Genomic DNA, 25421 nt, shown 5'->3' on the forward strand with positions numbered 1-25421 from the left:
TTACCCCCTCCTCTGCCCCAAAAGGGGGTATCCATAGGTGTGTTCTGGAAAGCTCCTTGGGGCTTTCGAAACCACATTTTTCCACTTCGTTGCCCTTTGAGGTACGGTCTAGTTGGAGTGGAAAAACGGACTCCTACAGCAGGCAAAGTCTTTCCTTCTTGTTCACACCTAGTAAGAGTCTCCTTAACTTCAGGCCCGAACAAGGTGGAACCATCGAATGGGGTACTGATGAAGGAAGACTTGAAGGCTTCCGCAAAGGAGCAAAGGAGCATCCAGGACTATCTCCGAAGAGCTATCGCTGAACCTGCCGCCCTACTCGATCCATCGGTGGCATAAGAAATAAGCTGCATGGATGAATTGACTATAGAACTGAGGGTGTTGGGTTGTGCAGTCACTTTCTCAGAAACTGCATCAGCTGTGTTACCCTGTAGAGTATCTCCCAGCTCTTTAAGGAGATCTCGTTGAAGGCGGGTAAAATGGGTCAGGTAGTTGAGCGATCTCATGGAAAAAGCCGCAGAATTGAATATGCATTTCCCATACCTGTCCATCGTCCTAGAATCCCTATTAGGAGGATGGACAGAAGAAGAGGTTTCCGACATCTCTTTCTTGGTGGCTGCCGCCGCCACCACCATGGCATTAACTGGGACTCCCTTGGTAAGAAAGGCCTTGTCAGCAGGGGAAGTAATGAACTTGTTGGGCCTCCGAGGGACCGGTTCCACTGAATCAGGGGACTCCCACGCCCTTCGAGCAACCAGATCCATTAGTTCGAAGGTAGGAGTAACCCAGGAGGTGGATGGTTGAGACCCAAAGGCCTTCAGGAGTACCAACTCATCATCAGTAGGGGCAAGGGACTGCCAATCACCCCTCTGCCTTAAGATCTCCAATATGTCTGCAAATGAGACCTCCTCTGAGGGGGATCGTGGGGACCCTTCTGATTCCTCCAAGTCGGTATCCGATGTCAGGGATTCCTGTGGGGAATCCACGTGCCTCCTCTTGCACAGTCTCTTCCTAGGTACTTCATCGGTGGGAGCGTCCAGTGAAGTCCCTGTAGAGGAGGGGCCGCCCAATGGGGATACCTGAGGCTCTGGGTCTCGATGCTTGGTAGGGACCTGTGGGGAAGAGACGGAATGAGGCCCTTTAGGGGGAGGTGAAGAAAGATCCGAGGAGGTAGTGGTCTTAGAAGACATGACTTTCCTCATGGCATCAAAGGCACCAGAATCCCGGTCCGAGAAGTCTGTCGGCTCCTAAAAGGCCAGCAGCCCTCCCCGAGCCGAGACCCCGCGCCCCAATCCAGAGGACGGAACCAAACCCACCTGCGCTGAAGCCCCGAGGGGAAGGGTCGGAACCGAAGTCTCGGTCCAACTCTCCACCCCGGAGCCAGCGAGGGATTGTCTGCTCCGAGACTCCCCGGTCGGAACAGAGGAGATCAAGGTCGACGGAGCCAAGGGAGCTGGATCGAACCTCGGCTCCGAGGGCTCTACCAACATCAGTTCTCTCTGCCCTGGCTCAGAGAGTTCAACTGGCTTCGGAGGAGGAGGAGTAGAAAGTAGGGCTGGAATTTCAGGCTGCGAAGCCGAGTGGCTCGAAGCGGAAAGCATTTTGGCCAGGGCCGGGTTCTCTAGCAATCTCTTAACCACGCGGTCCAGGTCCACATCAGATAACCTCGAAGAATGGGTCGAGGGATGGGTCGAAGGAGCCGAAGACAGCACCGACTGAAGAATCGGAGACTGAGGAGTCTCCAACACCGGATCCACAACTGGGCTCCGAGGTAAAGGATCGGGACATGGCTCCAAGGGCTGTGGAGCCGATGATCGAACCACACTAGAGGAGCTCGGAGCCGAGGACTTGGGCTCCGAGGACCCCTTGGACGACTTCGACCCCTTCGAAGCCTTGGAAGAAAGGTCGGTCTTGTCCAGCGCAGCCTGCAAATCAGGCTTCAGGAGTCCCCTATCCACCAGCTTCCTGTGCCTTTCCAAAAGAACCCTGGCGCTAAAGGAGTGGCAGATAGAGCACACTTTCTGCAAACGAACAGATCCCAAACAGTACACACAGGTGGAGTGGTTGTCCATCACAGACATTTTTTGGCCATACTCACACCTTTTGAAGCCAGACTTTTGCTTCTCAGACATTTCACTCACACCTTTTGAAGCCAGACTTTTGCTTCTCAGACAATTTTAGAAGAAAGAGAGGAAATACATATATAACTATATAAGTTCAGATCCCTGAACTCAAAACTTGAGTATTAACACAAAGGTTATTCAACTATTTTTATAAGTTTAACTCTCTACAGAAGTAGCTAATTTCTAACTAATTATAAACTAATTCCAAACTACCACTAATAAAAAGCAGACACAAAGGAGCTGACAGAGCCCTGTCACGCCCAAAAAACTAAGAAAGGCCTAGACAAACAGCCGTTAAGAAAACACTCCAAAAGTATTCTAAACTACAAGCTAAGTCTAACTAAACTGTATTTTTTTTAGATACTATAAACACTAGCTAACACTCCAATAGAAAATATAGAAAAAATAACACTGGCCCGAGCTTCCTCCGATGAGTCTGTAGATCCGTTGCAGCGGCAAACTAGATCTGGGGTTTACAGTAGAGCATCATGGAATATATACTGGGTCTCGAGCTTCTCTGAGAGTTTGAGCTTGAAAAGCGGCCGACTTGGAGCCGAGGGATCGGCTCCGAACCCACATATAAGAACAAAACGGCGAGATAGAACAATTTCACATTTAATATTTTCATCAGTCTACAGCTATTCTGGAAGTCAAAGCAAGCATGATCTTGTTCTAAACTGAAGTAAGGAACTTGATCTAATCTGGAACATGTAAGCCAAAATGCTTCTCTAACTCTGGGGACAAACATCTTCGACTAGTACAACTTCCTGTAAAATACAAATTGTCAGCAGTTATCCTGTGGTCTAAAGTGACTGATGCTATGAAGTCTCTGTTACTTCCTACAACACCAAAATTCTCACCCTCTGCAGACTAACTTACACAACAATTTACTATCCACCGTATGGTCCAGTGATCTAAAACAGAAGAGCATCAGTGTCTGCTTACAGGAAAATGTGTAAATTATGTCAATACTGTCCACTCAGAGTCTTTCCTCCCCTCCCTCATTTGAAGTTCCTCTGTTGATTTCCCTCCTCTTCCATCTTGTTTCCTTTGAGACTACCCCATATAATGCTCCCCGTTCTGATTTAAAGGGTCATCCCATGCAGATTTATGTAAAACTTTTGGCCATGACAATACTTATAAGGACAGCCAAGACCAACATCTCAGCTAAAAGTTTTATTTTTAAACAAGTAACATCTTTATTGAATTATCACTTAGGACATAGGCAATTTTACATGTACATAGATGAAAACAAACCATGCTGACATATTTCCAGATGCAAACATTATGCATCACATATAATCTTCTATACTAAACATTACATAACTCATTCAGTTCTTGCCCTCCATTAAACCTCATTGCTCCTCTAAAATATTATTATGCATGTATTGTTCCTGCACTTCCCATTTTTCTATGTAATTTGCTCCTACCTTTTTCTAAAAATCCTACTTCCAGTTATTTTATCTTTATTACTATAGTCACTACTTCTAGTATGGCTGGTTTAGACTTTGATTTCCATTTCCAAAAGCAAACTCAGCAATGATTTACTATGCCTAGGAAATTCTGCTTCTGTGTCACAGTTCAAAAACTCATTTTAGTTAAACCAATTTGCTCAGCTAGTATTTCTAACAAAGTAGTCTGCAGGGAATTCTTAAAAACTGTCAACACATTACACTCACAAAAATATGTTCCCAATTACCTCTTTCTTCCCCCATCACACCCCCAACATTTGCAATCTACCAGAGGAAAAATTCTGTGGAGTTGGTCTGGGATATAAAAACACTTATGCAAACACTTCCAAGCAAAGATCCGAAATCTTCTAAACTTTGCTGCATATTTGCGAGCCATACATATATCCCCCATTATTTCTTTGTCCAATATCCCTTCCCAATCCTTTCTAATCTCCTCTGATTGATTCCTATAATTACCATGCAATATTTTATATAGCCTACTAATTATCCCTTTTTAAACAGCAGCTTCAGTTCCAGATTCTACTAAAAACTCTAGCACTGCTGGTCTTTCACTTAGAATCCCCCTATTACTTTGTCTTTGCCTATACACTGATATTAATCCTTGATAAGGAAGGTAATCTGTAGCCTGCAGTCCAAATTAATTTTTGGCTTCTGATTCCATCACCTTTCCCTCTGTAATGATTTGCTCCCAATGTCTTGGTTCCTTTACCAGTTTTCTTCCAGTAAACTCCACCCCCTCTTGGATGGGGCAAAGTAAGACTACATTGTACTCATACTTGCAGTCATTCCTATCTGCAAAATCTCCTTTCTTTATTCCCTTGTTGGATTAGTTTTTAGAATACTTTCTGCAACTTTATGTATATAATATTCTGTATGGTTATTGTTATTCTCCTAAGGATCTGCATCCGAATATCACAGTCTCTGCTTATTTCTTTAGCTCTCCCCCCATTTCCTCATCATCATCCCTTTCCACTTTGAATTATTGCTTTCTACTTGTGCTATGTATAGGAGTCTTAATTGTGTAGCTCTGAAATACACCTTCAAATCAGGTAATCTCAGACCACCTTGTTCTATTGGAAGGATCAGCTTATCACATTTGTCGCTTGCCCTCTTCCCCTCCCAGATAAAATCCTTCAATTCTTTATTAATTGCTACCTACAACTTCCCCTTGGGGTGATAAAAATATGTCTGACCTCTGTATAAAACTAAAGGGACTAAAACATTTTCACTACTTGCATCTTGCTATCCATATCCATAAAACAGAGCTTTTTGTATTCTTTTATTTAGTCTCTTTCCACATATCCTTAGCTGCCATAACAGAATCCTTTTTAAACCAGACTTCATTTTATCATGTCCCTATAAGTATGGGTATTGCTGAACCTATTCATGTGTGGGTAGTATACAGCTATTGCCTTTGTTTTATCTTTATTAATTTTGCATCCCCAAAATAAACGAAACTGTCTCATTGTGTTCTACAACAATGAAACATTATTTTCTGGTTTTATCATGTACAAAATAGTATCATCTGCAAATACAGCCAAATTTTGTTGATTACCATACCAATTATATCCTTAATTTCGGAGTCTTTTATTTTCTTTCCAATGGTTCTACATATAACGCATACAACAAAGGGGAGAGAGGGCACCCCCTGCCTTGTTCCTCTGTAGCATCTAATCTAAAAGTTAAGGAGATTTAACCACAAGACATGAGGAGAAGATTAAGCTGTACATCTATTAACAGGTTAAAGATGAAAGCATAATTACTCTTGGTGTTTATGTTTCTGCTATAGTAGCAGCAATAATAATATGCTGGTGGTTCCAAGGGCACTCCCATCATTTCTGGTCCTGATCACTTGAACTGTTAACAAATCTACCCTTCTATTCAGCATTTGCTCAGTCTGTTCCTCCATGTAACCCAGAGAGGCAGGATCTCTACACCCATAAGGGAGGAAGGTACTCATCACTGATAAATGCAAGGAGTAAATATCAAGTGGGTAGGGCAGGCATCTGACCAATACATATAAAACAAAGATAAAAATGTTATGTATCAAGTCCCCAAAATTTATGCTTGTAATGGCAAGAGCCAACAACATACAATGACCCAAGTATAGTTGACTGGAATGAGTATGATCTCATCGTATGTGCCACTAATGAACAGTCTGCCAATGTATTTTTCCTCTGGTGTAATCCTGACTGCTACTCTGCTAGAGCTATCCTCATGCCAATGGTGCACCTAGGGTAAAAGATACCCATTATCCTTCTCAACGAGGGGAAGCAGCCTATCAGCAGCTCAATCCTTCCTCTTGATTTCCTCTAGTAGCCAGGCCACTAATCCAACATGTGTCATCAGTGATGCTCATTTTTTTGCAGTGGGTACAGAATTTTGCAGCTACATTTGAACAACAAAAATACAGTAAGGATGTGGGGCAGTTCTAGCAAGGCATTTCTTCTGTAAGTTGACTTAGTACCTCAAAGGGTTGCAGTGGCACATCTCCTAATAGGTTCACCACCATCAATGTCCTTTCCACTTCCTCCTTGGTTAACCTGTGTGTGGGGGGTGGTGGGGGCTGCCAATATTTTGCTTACAGTATGCTAGAAAGGCAGCAATGTGCTGCATTAAAGAGACAATGTAAATGCTTCTCAACCCACTAACAAAATATCTATTCAGGCTCTGGCCAAAGGGAGTGAATTTCTGGAACTGTTACGGAGATGTAGCAAATAAGATGGCAAAAGTACATCAGGTTTTATTATATAAATTGTTGCCTGGTACTGGTTTGAATTAAGGGTTATGAAGACCTGATAAAGGTGGATAGGACAAAGTAAGATTATCAGTCAAGTGAAAATAATTAAATACTAAACACTGCATCAATATATGGGTGATGCAGTAGGAAAGATACGGATTTTTAAGGGTGTTTTCCCTACCTCTTTATGTAGAAGAAATGACACATGAACATGTTTACAATGTGCCAAGCAGCATATTGGAGCTGTCATTTTGATAGAAGACAACATAAAGGCTAACACTATGATTACCACCTGTCCATCTGCAGGACAGTTCCCATATGTGATGAGTTTTCGATACAAAAACTACTTAAACTCTCACTAGTAGTCATGCAAAAGCCTTACTTGTCTCTGAAACAATATATTATATGAAACAGCAGAAACAATTTAGAAGTCTACACAAGAGAACTTTTATCTTGACAAAAAAGTGAAGCTCAGTCTTTTGCACTAGTTATGGGTATGACTTGTCCTGCAAAATCTGACATTTCCATAAAAAAGCCTCATTTTGGGCATTTAAAAAGGTGGGAACTTTAATTAATACTGAAAGATTGATGTTATTGGCCTTATGTAACAAATTAATAAATGCTGAATGAAAAATATAATGGTTGAGTTGGATTACCTGTTGGTTCTTCTGATGGGCTGTCCATGTTCAAGTAAAAAAATAAGGTAATATGCAATGTTCTGGCCTTTTTTGAAATTTGGCAGTAATAGCTGGATTTTTACAGAGCAGGCTATGTTTGTGACTAAATATGAGGGCTGAGAGTAATTTTTGGGTGGGGTTGGGGTCATGCTTGTGGGCATCTAACTGGTATGGAGATAGCTATTCTTGGTTTGGCCAACTCCAGTACTGCTTTGAAGGTGGATCTTGCCATTTATTTCAATTTTAGTTCCTGACTGGATGAAGGAGTGATTGGAAAACAAAATGCACGATCCAAGATGATGGCTTTTATACTGTACTTGTCAGGCAAAAGGGGGCCTGTATGCCAACTAAGGGTTACAGGATGGTGGATGAAAAGCGCTAGTATGGTGAGAATCCAGCAAATAGTAATTCTTAATGATATGACACATGGATGGTGCACAAGCACAGGTGATGTTAACTGGAATATTTGAATTTTTTTATAACATATGTATGATTTACAATTTGGAATAATGACTAAAAAGTATTCAAAGATTTGGAGAAGATAAAGGCTTCTGAGATAATGAATGCTAAACAACAGAAGGGGGGTTTCATACTTGTCTTCAGTATGATAAGTTATTTACATGGACTGGTGGGTTCTTTACATGGACTTTTATTTTCTTTGGCATACATACAGAAGAGGTGTTTATGAACAATATGAATAAGGTAATACTTCTGTTATGTATCGCATAATTAAGTTATTTACTGCTCAGTATGCACCTGCTGTTTAAATGATGCCAGTATGATAACAAGGAAATGTGCACATGGTGATCCACATTATGAAGTATTTATTCACTACTGTTATAATGGTGCATAGTAATGATGAATTGGAATTTGTAAAAATGAAGTGATTATTAATTTATAAATGTCTCATTGACCAAGATACCAAATATCACTGGAGATCTTACGGGGTTGATATAATCTAATTAGCTTTACAAAAATAAATAATCATACTTTGATGATATACACATAGCAACTGATTACAATGCTATTATTTCACACTTCAAGTGATGTCACTATAAGATATGTATATTGTTATGACGAGTATAGTAAAGCAAGAGAAATGGAGGTCTGCATATAATAACAGGCTCTGATCCAAATATATACGCTGCTAATAAACTGGGTACCAGCCATGATGGACTGCCTTTCCTGTAAGCTACAGGTCCTCTATGATCCAGGAAACCCATAACATGTATTTAAACTTACTGGAAATACTCACCATCCAACCCAATACCATATTCATGGGAAACTTTAATGACCCCAATATTAACAGGGAATCTTATATGACATCAAACGTACAGGCACAGAGACTCCTGGATTTTGTAAACACTAACTCCCTGAAGCAGACTGTCAATACTCCACCCAGGGGTGCAAACATAATGGATCTGGTCCTCACTAATATGGTCGAGCACTGCACACCCCTAGTGTAATGCCTTCTCCGATAGCCAAGGTTAGACCACAAAATGATCTCCTTTGAAGTAAAAATAAAACCTCTAACCCTAGCTAACCATGGAATATTCAGGAACTACTCTAACGCTAACTTTATACTGTTAAGTGAAAACCTGGCAAAATCCTCAAGCCCCCATAAGCCTGGAAAATACTGCTACCTATGCAGAACTGTTCACAGAAATGCTACACAAGCATGTTGATAGCTGCATAGAGGTAGCTGTACTCACCAGAAAGAAGTGCAGAACTTACTAAAGAAAAAAAGCCAACCTGGTGGAATCACATCATCAATAGGCTGTATAACAGCAGAAAGAAAATCATGGCAAAAAAAAAAAAAAAAAAAAGAGGTGCAACACCCAGCAGGATAAAAGCACCCTCAAACTAAATAAACTCCTCAGAGGACAAATAACATGTAACAAGGTCATATTTTAGGTAAATTTGTCCTCCCAGGCCAAGGACAACTGCAAGGCATTCTTTAGCTATGTCTGTAACCTCAAAGGCAATACAAAATTGTGTGCATAGCTCATTGTTAATGGAGCCACCTATACTGAGCTAGAAGATATAGTCCTCTGATCACTCATTTTTGGCATTTTGTCAATGGCCTCTGGTTGACTAAATTTGCAGAGAACTGCAAATTGTCATAGAATCCCCCACCGACACAAATGTTCTCCAGGAAGGGCCAACACAGACAAATAACCAGTGTCAGAGCCATGGACTAAAACTAAATGCCAAGAAATGCATAATAGTATCCTTCAAAACGTCATCCACCTCTGGTAACTATCATATTGACAACACACCCCTAAGATTTGACCCAGTAGTCAGGGACCTGGGGACAAACACAGACCGTAATCAAGCGTTTACAGTAGTGAGACAATCATTCTGCGTTGTGCAACTTATAAATAAAAATATGGTATCTAGGTCCAAGAAAGTCATTACTCCCCTTTATTCAGCATTCATCACACCTATCACTGAATACAATACCCCTTTTGGTATGTACCTACTCAGGCATATCCAACAACTGTTGAAAAAACAAAAATGCTGGACGAAAGCACTTCAAACACCCAGGAATCTTCAACTATTCAGCTCTTTAATAGAAATGTAAACAAACCACAGTACCACACTGTAAAAGTTAAGTGCTTTTCGTCTGGTGCAATGACCAGACTTCTTCAGACAAACAACAGCAGGCACAAAATCATTTTTATATATCTATATATATATATATATATATATATATATATATATATATATATATATACACATATACATACATACATACACACACACTTGAACACACTTCCCTCCACCCCCTAATTATTCAACACAAAGACAATTAACCATACAAACAAGTCTTCAACTTATAAAACCGGAATACAATTCATTCCTTAAGAACAGTTAGTTCATTGCTAGTATTTAAAACAACTACTGCATCTGTTACCATAATATGGCAACAAACAATTTACCTAAAAAATAAGAGAAATAGCCAACATAGAATGTGTTTTTAAAAACAAAAATTATAACTAACCTAATGTGTATTTTAAATACTTAAAATTAAAAACTCACACTGTTCAACCCCACATCTACTGTAGAGGTTACCAACATGTATAAATTATACAACTGTACATAATAGATCAACCATAGTTAAAAGACCAACATAAAATCTACAGATATAAAAATAACCATATACCACAACCCAGAACACATTGTCCTAGCAGAATTATCATGACAAGAACACTTGTGAAAGTATATGTTATCTGTTTAGACTTTTCAGTTTCAATAAGCATTGTACAGAGAAACCATCATTAATACCAGGAAAATAGCATGCATCTAAACAAATCTGCCACATCAATTCTCATTTTTCTAATAACAAAGATCTCGGGCCACCCCTTATATCTCCAGCAACATGATCTATCATTCTAAAATAAAAGTTGTGTGGGATTCGTTTTAATGTGGGCAGCTAATGCATTTTCAACCTTGCCTTTCCAAATACAATAAAGGTGCTCGTACACTTGCTCCCGCAGTCTACGATAGTTTTTTCCAACGTAGAAAGCGGGGCATAGGTTACATTGGGCAAGGTATACTACTTAATTTGCATTACAATTGTACTTGCCTGACAAGGTCTTTTAATTGTTATCCCTAATATTAAACTGGAATATCCACAGAGGTTCCTCACTAAAACAACACAGGGGGGTAAGTAACATGTCCTATGCAGACTACCTCAAGGCCCTATCCATACATTCTGTCTGCTATAGGCTGTTGAGGGGAGATCAATGCATGGCACACAAGGCATTGTCAGACCCCCGCCCTGATGGACCACCTGCATATCCGCAAAACAAACAGCAACAGAATTAACCATTAAAATATTTAAACCTCACCTGTGACAGAAACAGGACCTGCTGGAGAGACAAGTATGTATACCAGAGACTACCTCTTCTCTGGAACAGGCTCCCCATCCATGTGAAACAGAGATCCTCTCTAACTCAATTCAAGTGCAACTTGGACAACTGGATGGGGAACAGGAAATTCATCCCTGGTTTGGCAGCTATGCCTCTAAAGGACACATGCAGCCTGTAAATGGTTCATCTCCCAGACCCCTGCTTGTAAATGTTTCATCTCCCAAGCCCCTGCCTGCCAGAGGTTTGGGATGCATGGAGTGACTTAAAAAGACACTTGTGGTCATTAGCCTAGTAAACACCTATGAACCTAAGTTAGACTCGTACCGACATTCTGTGATTTCAAATGGTGAGGATATGTTTATATTCCAAAAATGTCAATTAATATTAAAATGTGCTAAGGGTTACATCAACCTGTTGGGTGTAAAAGAGATGGTTCTCAAAATCTATAAAAGATTTCAATAAAAAAGACTGGTATCAGCACTAAAAATAAACAAGTTGCCAAAGGGAAAATATTACTCAGAGCTATGACAATGTAACAAAGTTATATTCCCATATTTTGTACTGGAGGTATGTCAATTATGTAAAAAAAGTTGTATTAGTTTTAATATAAACATATTGTTGGCTTAATTAAAAATACTCTTTCAAAAAAAATTCCATTCAGGCTGCCAAGCTGGAAACAAGCTAGCATTAATGGGATTGTGTAGCGTGGGGTGTTGTAAAACATTATGCCCAGGCCTGCCAAGTGAAAACAAGCTAGCGATAATGGGATGATGCCATTGGTTCCCACCCAAATAGTAAATGTGAGTCACTAGCAGAATGCTAGTGCCATTAATAAAATTAGCAAGTTCTATCTAAAAATAATACAAAAACAAAAACAGGTCAATCAACCTGTGATTTCAAGTAAAAAAGAATTTTCTTTACTCCAAGAACAATACACTGGTAGAACACACAACTGTCAGTGCGTCCTAAACTGGAATGTTGTCAGTGGAGAACTAAGCCCCTCACAGTCACATTTATATGTGAATGTGTTGGAACAAACGAGTAGTATTGAGTATGCATTGCTTTCTTTTACATGTCATGCATTGGTGGAATGAACAAGTATGTGTTTTGTGGAATACAGCTACTGTCTTGGAGATATGCATTCTCCACCATCCATCCACACATAGATGACTCATCCAACAGCCACCCAGATCACAGATAATCAGATACACTACAGTGAAAGAATCAGTAGTCGAGGCGTGTGGTGTGCTACACCAGTCTTCTGACTGGTCTAAACACCCAGACAGCTGACCCTAGAAGCATAATGAAAGATGACAATAAAATGGGTATCAAATCTTCCTAAACTATCCTGATTTATAATATTTATAGACATACTTTGGTAGTTAACCCCCACCCCATCTCATTCTATTCTGTGATGCAGAACAGGCACATAGTTATTCTTATTCAGCAGGTGAGTGCATTAGTTATCAGACATAATTCAAAATGACCCAGAAACACCACCACACTGTTGTGTTAGGAAACTGGTTCAGTTTTTCTATATCTTTCTGAAGTGTTATAAAGCCGTGCCAAGTAGGCCCTTGTCTGAAAAAAAGTGTTCTTGGATGCAGACTGCTTCAACTACAAGCTTATATCAAATCTCATAACTCTAATTAACATTAAATAAAAAGTGGAAAGTTCTTATTGTCACCTCCTTGATTGTGTGTGTCCTGACTGGAGACATTCAGAACTACAACTTAAAGTACTGATCAAATTTCCAAATGACTTTTGGTAACAGACATAGAAAGAAAAGAACTAGCCGCTGTGTCTTGTATTGATATGTTAAAGATCACAGGGTGTTGCATGAATATTTGTCCATAATTTTCTGAGCAACTTTTATGTGATACAGATTCTATTTTACCAATAATAAAGGGTGAAGCTCTTAGTTACACCAGTCTCTACATTGCCCTCCTCTGTGAAAAAAAAAAGTTTTAAAATGTCCACATTCTGTTACTGGTGTTCAAAGGTTCTAGTTTTTGCAATTTCAATCGGTAATTTTAAATGTGGTTTGCATGGTTAGTTACATATAAAATATGTACCATAAAAATTTGAAATTCTTATCATAACAATTGGAACCAAATGGTTTAGTTAAACAAATGAAAAATGTTTTTTTTTCTCTTTTTTCTCCTCTACTCTCCTATTGATTATGTAAGCCCTTTCCTCCACTGGCCTATTTGTTCTCATCTTCTTCACTGGTGTTTAACAACAAAAAAAAGTACAGTTGCGCATTCACTGTTGCAGTCATCACATTTGGGTTAACTGCCTGCAGGTAGCCCTCAGCCGGCCTGAATACCAGAGTCTTTGGATTCCTACGTCGGATGCTCTCTCTTCTTCCATGACGTCAGGTCGTCAGGGGTATAAAACATGCAGCCGACGCCTTTACATCAGTTTTTCTTGTCCCAGATGTCAGGTGACCCCACAATGGGAAGGAATTATATGTTAAGGTACACCTCCAACCAGAAACAAATACACCAGAAAAGTTTAAATATACCAAACAAGAAGGAAAGGTAGAGCCAAGAGAAGTCAGGGGGCTGGAGGGAGGGTAACCAGGACTGCAACAGTGAATACACTCAAACATCTACATTTATGGTAAGTGTACACAACTGTATTATGTTCTTCGTGTTTCACTGTTGCAGTCATCACATTTGGGTAGATTCCCAAAGTTAAGGAAGGGAGGAGGAAGTTGAAGAGCATTAGGACCAGCTATTAAGCCCTGCAAGACTGCAGTGGCAAAACCAGCTCTGGATTTGGAAAAAAATAGGCATGTGGTAATGCTTGGTGAAAGTATGTACAGAGCTCCAGGTAGCAGCTTCTAGGATGTTCCTGGTAGGGACTCCTCTGAGAAAGGCTGCAGAGGTAGATGTGATCTTATCCCCTGTAGGGTAGGTTTTCCATGGTGCTTGTAGCAGAAATGAATACAATGGGCTATCCATTTGGAAATGGTTTGCTTTAAAATGGCCTTCCCCTCTGGCCCTGCAGCAAAGCCAACTAGCTGCTGTTCAGATTTTCTGTGAGGCTTAGTCCTATCAAAATAAAATCTAAGTTGTCTGTGTACGACCAGTGTGTGCAGTATTCATTCCCCTTTGTTTTGTGGATTAGGGAAAAAAGTAGGCACATGAATGGACTGAGTTAGGGCCACACTAGACACCACCTTGAGCATAAAGGAAGGATCTGCCCTGAGGGAAACCCTGTCTGCATGGAAGACAATGAAGGGTTCCCACTGCCATGAGGGCCTGTAATTCAGACACTCTTCTTGCTGAAGTGATGGCTAGAAGAAAGGCTGTTTTCCAAGAAAGGAATTTCAACTCTGCTGTTGCAGCTGGCTCAAGGGGGGGGGTGAGCTTTTCCAATACAAAGTTAATGTCCCAGGCTGGAGTGGGGGCTCTTAAAAAATGTTTGGCCCCTCTAAGGAATTGCTTTAGCAGGGAGTGAGAGAAGAGTGGTGGCTCAGTATTATAATGTGCTGAAATGGCACAGGCATGAATTTTAATTGACGAGGAAGATAGGCCCTTGTGGAACATTTTTGTTAAGTACTGAAGAATATGAGGTAAGCTGGGCACCACTGTGTCCATCACCTGAGTCTGGCTCCAAGAATAGTATCTTTTCCACTTTTCAGCATAGGATTTTCTAGTACTAGGCCTCCTTGCCTCCAGAATGACAGCACCTGCTTATTGAGGGATGCTATTGGAGAGCTCAAGGAATTAGTCAGGCCGCAAGGTTCAGGGTTTGAAGCCAAGGGTGCAGGAATCTGGTCCGCCTGCTGGGCCAGCAGGGAAGGGGTCTGAGGCAGGTGCCATGGTTCCAGCAGTGTCATACTACGCAAGAGGAGGTACCAGTGCTTGCATGGCCAGTCTGGTGCAATCAGTATTGTCCTTGGCTTGTCCTGTTTGATCTTTAGCAGAACCTTCGAGAGGATAGGCAGAGGGGGAAAGGCATAAATGGAGAGGCTTTCCCAGGTAAAGGAAGACACCAATCCAAACTACTAATATATTGTGATATTCTGAAGACGTCTGTATAATAAAGACGAAACCTAGGTCAAATTAGTGTATCTGGTCTGTATATTTGACTCTACCGTCTCTGGTCAACAGGGTCCTTCCTGGTGTTTTCTGTTTCCCAGGTAAAGGACAGGGCATCCACTTTCCAAGCGTGAGTGTGGAGAGTCCTTGTGCAGAATTTGTCCAATTGGTAGTTCTGAGGGAAGGCAAACAGGTCTACCTCTGGCGTCCCCCACTTGTTCAAGAGGTTGAATATTTTTGGTTCCAACCTCCATTCGTGTGGATCCATGAGATTTCTGCTTAAGTAGTCTGCCAGTGAATTTAGCTTGACTGGCAGGAATTGATCTTGTAGGTGCACTTGGTAGCTCAAGGCTGTGTTCCACAGAGCCATGGCTAGTCTGCAGAGAGGGTACGAGTGGGTTCCCCCCTGCTTGTTTATGTGCCACATAACTGTGGTGTTGTCTGTCTTTACCAATAGTTGTCCTGGAAGAATGCGGTCTTTGAAGGCTGTCAGGGAATTCTGTACAGCTAACATTTCTTTTTGATTGATATGCAGGTGCATCTGTCCCTGGTTCCATTTGCCCTGAATGCTCTGCCCTGCCACGTGACCCCCCATGCATAGTCTGATACGTCTGTTAGGGTTTGGGTGGCAGGGGGTAGAGTGAAAGGTAGTCCCTTGTTGTGGTAGGAGGTCTCTGCCCACCAAAGGAACTCTGTCTTTACACAAGGAATGATAGGAATCATCGATTCCAGGTCCAGAGAATGTTGACACCATAGGCTTTTTAGATACCATTGTAGTTTCCTCATATGCAGTCTTGCATATGGAATTCGTAGAATGCAAGAGGCCATAAACCCCAGGGCTTGCAGAATTTTCCTTGCAGAGAGCTGGAGTTTTGTGGCCAAAAGTTTGAAGTAGGTTGTCAAATAAACTTGTTTCTCCAGAGTGAGGAAAGCCATCTGGGAAGTTGTGTTCAAGCTTGCTCCCAGGAATACAGTTTGGTACTAGGTGAGATTTCTTTTTGTTTATGGTGTACCCCAGTGATGTTAGAAGTTTCTTTACGAATGCCAGATCTTATAATAGCAAGTCCTGGCTTTCTGCCGGAATCAAATAATTGCCCAAGTATGGGTATATTTGAATATTTTTCTGCCTGTAAAATGCAATGGCTGGAGCTAGACACTTAGTGAATACCCTGGGCACAGTAGATAAGCCAAAGGGAAGTGCAGAGAACTGATAGTGCCTGGAGCCTGCCCTGAAGCGTAGGTATTTCCTGCAAGATTCCCTTATTGGAATGTACAGGTAAGCTTCCTTTAAGTCTAAAGTTGCCAACCAGGCATCTTTGCCTATCATAGGAAGAAGCTGTTGAAGGGTTAGCATTTTGAATTTTGGAATTACCAGAAAGGTGTTTAGAATAGACAGGTCCAGGATAGGACGCCAGGAGCTGTCTTTTCTGGGTACCAGGAAAAGTCTTTAATAAAAACCTTGTCCCCTTTTTTCTGCTGTGACAGGTTGAATAGCCCTGATACTTAGAGAAAGAACTTGCTGTTGGGCCTCCATCCACTGATTTGGGGGTAGGTCTGGCCAACCATATGGGGTTGGTAGTGTGTGGAAGTGGAATCTGTATCCTTGGGAAACTATGTTCAAAACCCATTTATCCTGGGTAATGAGTTCTCAGTTTTTTTCATGCAGGGCGAGCTTTCCTCCTAAGGGAGCAGGCAGCTAAGCAGGGCTTGGAAGGGTTAAGGTTAAGTCATTGTGCCATTTTTACATAGGGGGGTGGCTTACTACTCCCTGCTTTGGAAGTGGGAGCCCCCCCACTGCTTAGGTCTGTGCGCAGCCCGAGACTGTAACCTAGGTGGTCTGCTGTTCCTGGGTTTGGACTGAGAAGGCCTGGAAGAGACTGGAAAGTACCAATTCTTTGAAGGCCAATGCCTACTAAATCTGGGAGGCTGTACTTGTAGGAAATCTTTTAACAGTTTTTATAGATTTAGCTTTTTCCACCATCCTTTTTAGGACGACTTCTGCTTTGTTGCCAAAAAGACAGTCTTGGTTTAAGGGAGCATCCAGTAATTTAGCTTTAACATGATCTGGCAAGTTTTGCTCCTTAAGTGAAGCATGCCTTCTAAGTACAGACCCAGTGACAGCAGCCATGCAAGATGCTTCTAAAGCATCAAAACCACATTGCAAAGTATGTTTACCAACTTGGTCTGCAGAATACATTCAATCCTGTAATGCTTTGTGTTCAGCACAGTCAGAAATCAACATCATTTTCTGTTTAAGTAGTCCCATAATATGCTGCTGATACTTTAACATATGAAACTGGCAATTTAAAGACCTAATGGCTAAAGTAGCAGAAGTATATACCTACTTACCCCATCTGTCTAAGGCTCTAGAATCTCTATCAGAAGGGGTAGGATTATTGGCAGCAGTAGCCTTAATGCCTTTTGGTCCATGGTTTCTGGATCCACGGTAGGATTCTTAAAGAGGAACTTGTGAGAGTCAGGTACTCTAGAATACCTGTCAGGTTTTCTGGGAGCTGGAGGTAAAATGTCTGGGGAAAGGCTAGATTCCAAGAAAGAATCAACAATGTCAAGAACAGGAGGGATAACTAAAGGCCTGTGTTGAGGAAGGAGTAAGAATTCCCTAAGTCTCTTTTTGGAGTCAGAGAAATCCTGGCTTTCCCAGCGGAAATGCTCCCTAAGAGTGTGCAAGGTTTCACCAAAAAAAAAAAAAAAATCTTCTGGAGGGGAAGCAGAGGGAATAGAATCCTCTGCATCATAATCCTTGTAGGTAGATAAGGACAAATCCTGGTAATCAGGAGGAACAGAAATTTCAGATTCCTGATCAGAATAATAAGAAGGAAAATCAGTTCTAGGTCTCAGAGGGGGAAGGCTGGCTTCCCCCAATTAAAGTAATAAGGTCTTCAGCCATTCTAAGCACTTGTTTTTTTTTTTAGGCATATGGGCCTGAGCCTGTGGTTTGGACGTCGGTTTCCTAGGCGTGGTGCGAGTTTTAGTCCTGGATGAGGAAGATGGTGTCCGTTTAAAATGCAAGTCTGTAGGCCTGAATACAACCTCAGAAGCCGGTGCCTGCACAACGGCTCCAGACCCATCCAGGGTAGAGACATCTGCAGGTTCCATAGCAAGAAAAAAGATCCCCAACGGGGTACTTATCTTTTTTTTTTAAAGACTTCGGTTCTGAAACTCGAAAAAGAAAATTTCAGGAGTTGGCCGACTGGCACTTGCGAACTGCTTCTGCTTCGGGCACCGCACTGCAAGAAAGACTGATGTAATGGCGTCGGCTGCATGTTTTATACCCCTGACGATCTGACATCATGGAAAAAGAGAGAGCATCCGACGCAGGAATCCAAAGACTCTGGTATTCAGACCAGGCTGAGGGCTACCTGCAGGCAGATAACCCAAATGTGATGACTGCAACAGTGAAACACGAAGAACATCTAGGGAGGCAACATCTAAAATCACAGCAGTCACCAGCAGGAAATATGTTAAGTTTCTAGTACCTAACCCCTCCCCTTAGTGGCTCGAAATGGACACCTGTTGAAGTGGAGCCTGTGATGCCCTCACAGTGCATACATGCTCTAATGAAGGCTACAGCACATGCATGATCCTTGGCCACCATGCTCATCCTGGCCTTTATGCTGTATGCACTACCACCTGACATCCATCATACTTAAAACGTTACATGTTCTGTACTCAATTCCATCCTCCTTGGCTGGATTCTCCACTGACTGGGCTCTAGTTAATGCTGAGACATCTCACCTGCAGTCAAGGCTTTGAATTTCTGTGCCACAGAGCCAGTTGAAAAATTATTTTTATTCATAAACGTATACAATTTAATTGTGTGTGAGCAGCCAGTGTACATGCTAACACCCAACATTATTCAAACTAAACTTCATAAACAAATTTCTTGCATTTGCATCACTGTTTCACAAACGCCTCTGTTGTCAGTTTGTGTGCAATTATTTCTTTTACATACACAATTAAATTCTGAATATCACATGACTGGAGTAACCATCTCTTTTCAGTTGTACAGACAGAGATGTCAGATGATCATGACCTTATAGATAAAGTTTGCCAAAGAATTAACAAAAAAAAAAAATGGAAAATGGAAGAAGGTTAAGGAAGGTCCTGTTGTAAGTCTGACCAGCCTAACTTGCAAAACCATGTAAAAACCTACCATGGAACTAATTAGTAAAGAAAAAGCAATCTGCTAAATACTTGACCCATCTCAATTTGGATTCATCAGGGGCAGGTCATGCTTACTCAACATGATGAACTTTTATGAACAGGTCTCCAAAGCAATGGATAAAGGTAAAATGGTACAAACAGCATACCTCAACTTGGCCAAAGCTTTTGGCACAATCTCCCACTCAGTCATAGTAGAAAAGCTACACAAACTAGGAATAAACCCACAACTCACCTACTGGATTGACAACTGGCTCACAGATTGGGCACAGGAGAACAAAACAGGGGAAGCTACCTCCATAAACAGACCAGTTATCAGTGGAATCCCTCAGGGTTCAGTGCTGGGACATCTCCTGTTTGGCATCTACTTCTCTGAAGTAAAAAGTCAATACCAAAGGGCTCTGGCTGGCTAAGTTTACAGATGACTGCAAGCTAGGAGTAATTACTGAATCCTCAAGTAACTTAGAAATCTGGCAGGAAGGTTTGTCCCAAATAAATAACTGGCACCAAAATCAAGGACTGAAGCTAAATGCCAAAAACTGTATTATCATATCCTTTGAGAAGTCGTCTACCAGGGGAACTACCACACTGACAATATGCCCTTAAGAGTTGACTCAGATGTTCGGGATTTGGAAAATTATATAGACAGTGACCTAGCTTTTGACTAACATCTGTCCATTGTCTTAAGATAGTCCTTCTATATATTGTACAGCTTATAAACAAAGATATCTAGGGATGTCATTGTCCTCCTCTACTCACCTCTTATTAGGCCAATAATAGAGTATAATGCCATCTTCAGCATGTATCTGTCCAGACACATGCAACAACTGATCTCCCACAGAAATACATTGGTAAAAGGATACAAGGCCTGAACAATATATCCTACATGGACTGACTCAACGTCCTGCCTCTATTCTCGGTATCATACAAGACATCCTCTAACCCAGTACTGATGGATCTACCGCACATTAGAAAGTGAAATGGCATCAGAAATACTTGGTCTAGGGATCTAAACCTCTCTTGCAACATCAAAAGAATGCTTTGGAGGGACAAGTATACCTCACAGAGTATACTGCTGCTCTGAAAGAGACTCCTCATCCACATAAAACAAACTCATCCCTGTCCATATTCAAGTGCAAAATAGATCTATGAATGGGTAATACAAAAAATTACCCCTGGACAACTGCCCCTGTCCTACCAATGGACACAGGCAGATCTTAAAGGTTTTTATCTCAAACATGGGTCCCCTTAAATTATCTACAGTATGATCCCAGTTATTCTCACTAGGGCCAATACATAATTATCAACCATGGGATGGGGTAAGGCCAATCTAACACCAAATAGGATAGGTTAATTAAGAACATTTTCAAGACTTAAAATGTCCACAGGGACAGCTAGCCTAGTACTTACCTGTGAAAAAATAAAATCAAACAAGTGTCTGTATAAAGGACACCTCCAACCAAATATCAAGTTTTTCTTAGCAAAATGTACTTTTTATTCTCTTTATCTAAACAAAAACTGCCACAAATAAATGTATTAAAGTATTTCCATTAGTATAATACTGTTTGCAGTTTTTTCTACAAACCATTTAGGCTGTATGTGAAATTTAATGTTACTTCTGTTTACATTTTTTTGCAGCACCTGCTATATCTAAAGGAAGCTTCAGCTGATATTTATCTAAACAGCAGAAGTGTAGATATGGTGGGGCAGATCGGCAGATGATTTTTTTTCTCTTATCTATAGCAAGAGGGCATGATGTGGACCTTAGAAAAGAAGCGCCAAATCATACAATGATTTTTTTTTTTTTTTGCTCTTTAATGTTGAGGGGTGCCATATCGAGGAATGGAACTGGGTATCAGATGACCCAACTATGACTCTACTGAAGGGAGCTTGTTGATAGGCTGAAGGCAATTTTGGCAACTGCAGTTTCAGCAAAAATGCTTCTTTGAAAGCACTTTCACCAACAGTCAGGAATTCCCTTTTCTCCACAGCCGTGTGACCTCAGAGTAGGTATATTTAAGTTTGGAGGGTGGGTGGTATCCCCACACGAGGGGTGCAGGAGGGCTTGCCCTCACTGCAAAAAAAAAAAAAAAAAAAAAAGTTGTACTCTGTTTTACAGAGAAACATTTTCAGGGTTTTTGATATCATGGAAGAAGGTGTTGATATATTTGTCATGCCTCCCTGCTGAAGAGAGCAAAGGTATGGAGTATTGCTAAGTTCTGACATACAAATTTTTCCTCATAGATGATGACCAAAAATATTGAATGACAGACTATTTATTTATTTTATTTTACATTTGTTGACCGGGCTAGTCTAACTGGATATATGCCCATTTTCAGTAGAGGCCCGGGGAGAAAAGCTCCACATTAGTTATATATAATGTACATAAAAAAAATCACCCTTATCGATAGGCCTATGTTTAAATTACACGAGAAAATATTAAACATAGCAGGCAAAGAACATAGAGCTAACTATTTACAAAGATCAATACAGGACTATATTCAAACAGTTTAAGCACAGAAGTTTAACACAAAAACTTAATAAAATTAGAAAAAAAAAAGTTAATAGAGATAAGTGAGATTCAGCTGGTATTAGTGCATAGGCATAGCCATTGTGAGTTAAGGAAGGTTTTTAATTGCTTTTTGAAAAGCGGAGTAGATGTGAGGGATGTTAGTTTACTAGGAAGCTTATTCCAATAATTTCCAATAGAGTTAGTAAATAAACAATTGCCAGATTTGTTGTTGGATTTAAGGGTTGCAACTAGTAGTTTATTTGCTGAGCATAGGGTACTGAGATTTTTATATGGGTTGATCAGGTTAGAGAGAATGGGAATATTTGTAGGATGCCACAAGATTTTGTGGGTGATAGTTAATTGTTGAAAGAGCTTCTGGTTTTGGAGTTCCAGCCATCCTAGTTGTTTTAGGTTTTGACAGTGGTGAGTATGGAAAGGGGATCCGGTGGCGAATCTAGCAATGTTATTGTAAGATGTGACCAGCTTATTTAGATTGTATTTGGATAGATTAGTATAAATTTAGCCTATAGAGGGAACCAAGTTTTCTATTCACTGATTTGATGGTAAGGTTAATGTGAGTGTCAAAGTTGAGATTATGGTCAATTTTTACACCTAACAGTTTGGTAGTTGTGTCAAGTGCTATTACAGTGTTGTTGTTTGATATAACTGTGAAATCTATTGAGGGAGACTTCTGGGTAGGGGTGAATAGTAAAAGTTTGTTTTTTTTTTGGGGTTAAGGAGGAGACAGCGTTTGGAGAACCAGTTTTTAACTAAGGTAAACATTTTTTGCGTGTTAGACTGGAGTTCAGCAGTAGATGCTGCTGTGCAGATTAATGTGGAGTCATCGGCATACTGAATACAGGTGGTTTGGGGTAGTGATGTTTTCAGGTCATTGATAAAAAATAGAAAAGAGGAGGGGCCACAGAATAGAGCCTTGTGGGACTCCAAGGGAGATAGGTTGTTGTCCCAGAGGACTGCTTGCTGTCTATCTCAAAGACAGGATTTAAACCATTTGACAGCCTGAGTGTGAATTGAAAGTGAAGTAAGTGTATCTAACATTAAATGATGATTTACCATGTCAAAGGCTTTGGAGAGGTCAAGAAAGACAGCAGAGGAGAGCAAGTTGTTGTTTCGATTTTTATTAATAGAGTCAGAGAAGGATAGGAGTGCAGTTGTAGTACTATGAAAAGGCCTAAAGCCATGCTGGCAGTCAGCTAAAAGATTATTTTGGAGGAGATGATCAAGAAGTTGCTGGTGAATGCATTTCTCCATGATTTTAGCCAAAGGAGAAAGTAAAGCTATAGGACGGAAGTTAGTGAGTTCAGTTGAGTTACCTCCTTTATGTAGAGGGATAATATGTGAAATCTTCCAAAGGATTGGTATATAGCTTCTGTGATAGGGTAGGCGAGTACTCTAGCTGCTATTTGCAGAAATTCAGCTGGAAGGAGGTCAGCAGAGGGGGTACATGGTTTTAGTTTATGATGGTGGGAATGGATGAGAGAGGTAGGTACAGGTTGTAGTTGTAAGACATGAGGTATGTTGGTTTGAGAGAAAGTATTTGAAATGCTGGCTGAAGATAGAGTACTTGCTAGTGATTGGACTGTGTCCACAAAGAATCTATTAAAGGAGTTAGCAATTTGGCTGGGAGATTTCTGAGTAAAGTTAGCTGGAGTAGGTGTTTTGGAGTGCTCTGGGTGGAGTAGGCTATTTATACCTGACCAGAAGTTTTGTGGGGTTTTATGTTGGGCTTGCTGGAGTTTATGATAGTAGTTTTTTTTTGTCTTGGAGTATCAATTTCTTTGTGGCATTTCTCAGCTCTCTAAAGCTTTCATGATCAGATGGGATTTTTGTATTTCTCCATTTAAACCAGATTCTATTTCTTTGAAGTATTTTTTGCTTTGTCTCCTTAGTGAGCCAAGGTGCGGGTTTGTTCTTAGTTCTGACAGTCCTAGAGGGGGAATGGTGTTCTAGGATTTGTAGAAATTTATTGTTAAAATAAGAGACAGCTTTGTCAATCAGTTTGTATTTAAGGGGTGACCAATTACAGGCTTTAAGTTCGGCTTGGAAGCTTGCTGGGTTAAGGTTTTTTTTATTACGGCTAGTTCTATAGATTGTTTGGTTAGATATAGTGTTTTTTGTCTGGTAATAAAGGTAAGAGAATGATGACTGACATCATCAGGCAGTATGCCTGTTTTATAGGAGAGGGGGGTTACTGTTGACTAGTATCCAGTCTAAGATGGCTTGCCTGTTGCTTGGTTTGTGTATTCTGGTGGGGGAGGTAATGGTTTGATTGAAGCCATACAGGTTTATGTGAGAGGTTGGTTGTGCTGAGCTGCAACAGTTCCAGTCAATGTTAAAATCTCCAAGGAGTATGGTTTCTTGTGGGAGGGATGTGGAGAGCCAGTTTAGGACATTTTTGAGAGTATTAATGTTGTTTCCTGGTGGGATGTAGGAGCAAATTATATGTAAAGATTTGTTAGCATTTAGCTGTAGGTTAGAGATTAGAATTTCAGTGTTACTGGAAGAGGGAGGTTGAATATTTAGTGGTGTAACCTGTAATTGAGATTTATATAGTATTGCTACCCACCACCCTTTTTATTTAGACGGTCAGATCTCAGGATGTTATAACCAGGTGGGATTATATCATTGTCTTTAATTATTGGTTTGAGCCACGTTTCTGTGAGACATAGGATATCAAAAGAGTGAACGTGCAGCAGGGCATGAAGTAGGGTTATTTTATTATTTAAGCTACGTATATTAAGGTGGCAGACTAGCTGCGTAAAATACAAGTTTAAAAAAGTCATACACAACTCCTCCTAGCAAAACATTTAGAAGCAATGAAACAGTTTAGCAGAATGCTATTAAAAACTATAGGAGTCAAAAAATTAAAAAAATATACTGACACTCTCCACAGACACTTAAAGAAGCCTGAAATTTACTACCCTAATAAGCCAATAAACAAATTAAACAGTCAAACTATGAGGACATTAACTAGAGTGTAGAAAAAAGATGGCATGGGTGTAAAAATTGTACCAGTATGGTGGATCCTGTCAGGCTGTTTTATGGAACAGTTTACAAACTAATATTAATTAGACACAGCAGCATTAATTAAATTGTGAGGACAGTTCTCCCTATGGAGGCTCAGGTATGTTTCAAGGGACTGTAAATTTGTATACTCAACAAAATGTTTACATATGGGATCAGACTAAAATAAAGATACAAGTCAATGACTGAGTATACGTGATTATACACTTTGAAAATTACTAATGAAAGAAGAATATATCATGTTAAGTCTTGGTTATTTTAAATATGTGGCTGTGTGTGTGTGTGGGGGGGGCAGGATCTGCTTATACATTTTTTTTGTAAAGGGAGGCCCAAATCACTTCCAATATACAGGGGAGGCTCTGTGACATTTCTGTGATTTGAGGCAGGCTCCCTATGACACAGTCACAAATTCTATAACACAGAGTGATGGTTACTCTCTCCACTGATTCTTAAAAAGGATCTCTGAGGATACACCCCATGTCATTGAGAGTTACTACTCAAGCCTCTAATACACTAAAACCACATCAAGTACATAAATTCCTTATTAATAAAACCTGGAACAACCTTATAACAAGACTACAGATGCTAACCTCTAAGCAATTAAAAGACTCTCTTTTCAAAGGAACAAGCCCCCCTGCCCCCTCAACACCCTCCGCTACTTACATATACTAATTCTACTAAAACCACACAGAAAAAGGAAATACTGTTATGATACAAAAACAACTTCTCACCTTCTTCAGTGCTAC

The 25421-nt window shown here is 40.5% G+C and overlaps 1 protein-coding gene across 3 annotated transcripts in view; it reads right to left on the reverse strand.

The window, feature by feature from the left end:
- Window positions 1–25421, reverse strand: part of DXO (decapping exoribonuclease) — a 228234-nt gene that overhangs the window by 92156 nt on the left and 110657 nt on the right. The gene's annotated exons all lie outside the window — the stretch shown is intronic.

This window comes from Protopterus annectens, chromosome 12.part0, assembly GCF_019279795.1.
Source record: "Protopterus annectens isolate FY-2018-M chromosome 12.part0, PAN1.0, whole genome shotgun sequence".
NCBI lineage: Eukaryota > Metazoa > Chordata > Ceratodontiformes > Protopteridae > Protopterus > Protopterus annectens.